Source organism: Miniopterus natalensis, chromosome 2, assembly GCF_054644295.1.
Source record: "Miniopterus natalensis isolate mMinNat1 chromosome 2, mMinNat1.hap1, whole genome shotgun sequence".
In the NCBI taxonomy this organism is placed as follows: Eukaryota; Metazoa; Chordata; class Mammalia; order Chiroptera; family Miniopteridae; genus Miniopterus; species Miniopterus natalensis.
In genome coordinates this window covers 45,810,140-45,813,376 of record NC_142082.1, presented here as the reverse complement: position 1 = coordinate 45,813,376, position 3,237 = coordinate 45,810,140, and the positions used below count along the sequence as shown (strand labels likewise).

Below are 3,237 nucleotides of genomic sequence, written 5' to 3'. Positions count from 1 at the left end.
GATAAAATTTAGTTCAAAACTCTAACAGTGGGGCTGGAAATTAATTTCAGAAGTTCAGATATATTATCTCCTTGACTCATAGGTTATATCTTGCTAGCCCATAGTTGACCTAGGTTTTTAATTCAGTATGCACAATGACATATATGCTTAGTTCTATCCAAAAATAGTTTAAGGTTTCATTGATATGTTTTGTACATACACATATATAGTATGTGTGGTTGTTTATGTTATTGATGTTAATGTTATTTTCAACCTCATCTTGATAATATTCTTTTCTTTTTTATTGTTATATTGTTTAAAAAATACTAATTATTGCATTACACATAATTATTACTAACGACACAGAATTTTAAAAAGCTTTATATTTTTAATAGATTTACAGAGTGACACACTCCGAAATTATTGTTTTAAAAGTAACAAATCAAAACAAACTTTAAAATTAATTCTTGTGACAGAAAGAGGTAAATATCAGTAGAAGAGGCAATTTTGCTTCCATCAATATCACTTACTAAATTAGTATAGTACAATGGACAAAGTTATATTAATAATAATGACTATTAACTTTGTAGACTAGACAAACCGACACCAACCTTAATACCTGTACTATTACTTTTTTTTTTTTTTTTTTTGCCAGTGTGTTAAAAAGAACCCTTATTACTTTTATTACAGCCTCTTATGTTCTCATGCTTTCTTGCCAGATGCCTCGGGAGCAGGTGCTTTCTGGGCTGGAGCTTTGGAACCCTTTCGAGCTTTTGGAGGTGCTGCCTTCTGGCCTACAGGTTTCTGGGTGAGAACCTTCTGGGCTGAAGCCTTCTTGCCTGCTGAAGTCACCTTTTTTGCTGGAGCCTTTGCAGCAGCTGCTGCAGCTGCAGCTGCACTTTTAGCAGCAGCAGGTGCTTTTTCTGGATAAGCTTTCAGGAGAGCTGCCTTTTGAAGCTTCCTAACTTTATTCACCTTCATGACTTGGTAACGATCAAAATCTGTCATGTTGGCTTTCTTTTCTCTGGCTTCAATCTTCTTGGCCCATCTGGTGGCTGACCATTTTGTATAGACATCTGCCTTCTGCCATGCTTGTCAAACATACTTCTGGCAGGCACTGTGTGGGAGCTTGAGGATGAAGTCAGTGAGCTGCATGCATTTGAAAGGCATGGCCTGTCTCCTTACTTGAGTGTAAGGCCCATCAACCAAAGCCTTGTTCTGATCGATAACATCTACGATCGCGACCAGCTTCCCGGCATGGAGCCCAAAGGAGCCACAGGCCACCCGGCCGACCTCCATGAAATGCCTGAACACCATGTTGGCGGCACTCGGCAAGAAGTGTATTAGTACTTTCTTAATAATTAAAATCAAAATTATTAGGGCCTTTTTTGTGGAGTGCATTTTATGCCATTTTATTTTTTCCTAAAGTCAAAAGGTAGACTTTATTATAAATCTTATTTACCATCTAAAATTACTCCATGAATGAATATTGTGCTTTTAAAATTCTTTCACAAATTCTTATTTTTATGCATCTGGAGAATATTTTCAAAACCATCATTTAGGTCCCTTTGATGGATAGAAGGTCAATTTGAAAGCCTTTAAGATCTATCCCAAATTGAAGTAATCTAACCCTTTGTGAGTCTCAATTTTGGTTGTTCTGTTCTGTAGGATAGATCATTGTGTTTCTGAAATTGCCATGGGCATAGAGCATTTCCAAATGATCTGGCTCTAAGTTGCAGCATTTACAAATTGGAGGAAACAAAATGAGCTATTATTCCTTTCCTTGGTAACTATAGAACACTTGAAACATTTAAGGCTTCTAATATTTTTGTTAAAGCCACATGTGGCCTATGACTTGCAGGCTTATTCTAAATAATCAATAACAACAACCACCAGTGTCTTTTGTATAGTTTTCTCTGTGTCAGACATAAGCTATTCGTTTTCTTAGGCTTCCACATTTGTTTAATTCTCCAAAATATTTTTATTGTATTTGAAATTGTTTTAGGTGGGGAGAGTCTGCATCTGTTGCTAGTGGGAGTGGGGTTCTTGTGACATCCCAAGAAAAGGAACTTTCGGAAACTGGAAAAGGAGGGTGCGATATTGTAGAAAGCTTTATTTCTGTGGAATTAAACCCCTGAGTTTCCAAGGTCCCGTTTCCTTCAGTCCTGCCATAGGAGTCCCATTTTGTTTTCAGCAGAGCTAAAATTAAAGCCAGTGTCCAGAGTTTCCTTTCCATGTTGGAGCAGAGCCCAATCCAGCGTCAGGCTAGCTTAGTTAGTGTTTCGAGCTGCAGTCCATCAGTCCATCAGTCCATCAGTCCATTGCGTGTGGGGTCCGCACGGCCATAGGGCTATAGAGGAAACATGGGCAAATGCAGGGAAGCAGGAATAAGAGAGCCCCACGAGCCTAGAGAGAGCTTCTTTGTTTGGGGGATTATGTATCCCCAAATTTTTCATGGGCTTGCTTTGGCTCCACCCCTTCTAGCCAAAGATTTCTGTTCTCAGGTTTGACTGACAGCAAGTGCCTTCCCTAGGTCACCCCAACTTCACTGTGCACGCTTCCATCTTCCCTTCCCCCAGCACATGGCAAGAATGGGCCAGAGGTTCCCTGGGAAGTGTGAAATTGCACCTTCCTTTTGAAGGTGCCCAACTGACATTCTTGTAATGTCTGGCCTTTCCTTTGCTCCTTTCCTCTCATTGATAACTAGCTGATTACAGCGGCATTAAAATTATCCTCAAATTTCTGAGCAGTGAGCCTGAAAAACAGCAGCTTTTACATTTCTATAGACATATATTAAATTTCACTTGGTTACCTTTAGGTAGTCAACTTTTAAAATTCACTTTTCCACCTATACATATTATTGGGACTTATTTCTTACATTGGCTTTTCCAGCCCATACTATATTTTGTAGGCATCATTTGCTTTGATGAAAGTGGCAATATGTTTTAGTGTATTAAACTAAACAGGCCAGAAGACCTAACTCTAATCCTCAAATATCTACTTGCACAAACATCTTGAGCAAAATGGGTTAGCCTTCATTTTCTTCAGATATATACCTCACACATACATATATACATCTCTAAGGTAACTTCCAACTTTAAGTGAAACTAGTAGTAAAGCTCTACATGTGACTGATAAAGCACAGATCCACTGTCTCTATATATGGATTGCAGAAATATTTTTTATCCTAGAATAATAGAGACTATTTCAGCTTTTATTAAAGGGGAGATATCAGCATTCCAGTATCAATCACTACAA

At 38.3% G+C, this 3,237-nt stretch overlaps 1 pseudogene; it reads right to left on the bottom strand.

The window, feature by feature from the left end:
* Nucleotides 1-681: 681 nt before the first annotated feature.
* LOC107545887 (large ribosomal subunit protein eL14 pseudogene) lies at nucleotides 682-1,305 on the bottom strand (annotated as a pseudogene).
* Nucleotides 1,306-3,237: the final 1,932 nt, after the last annotated feature.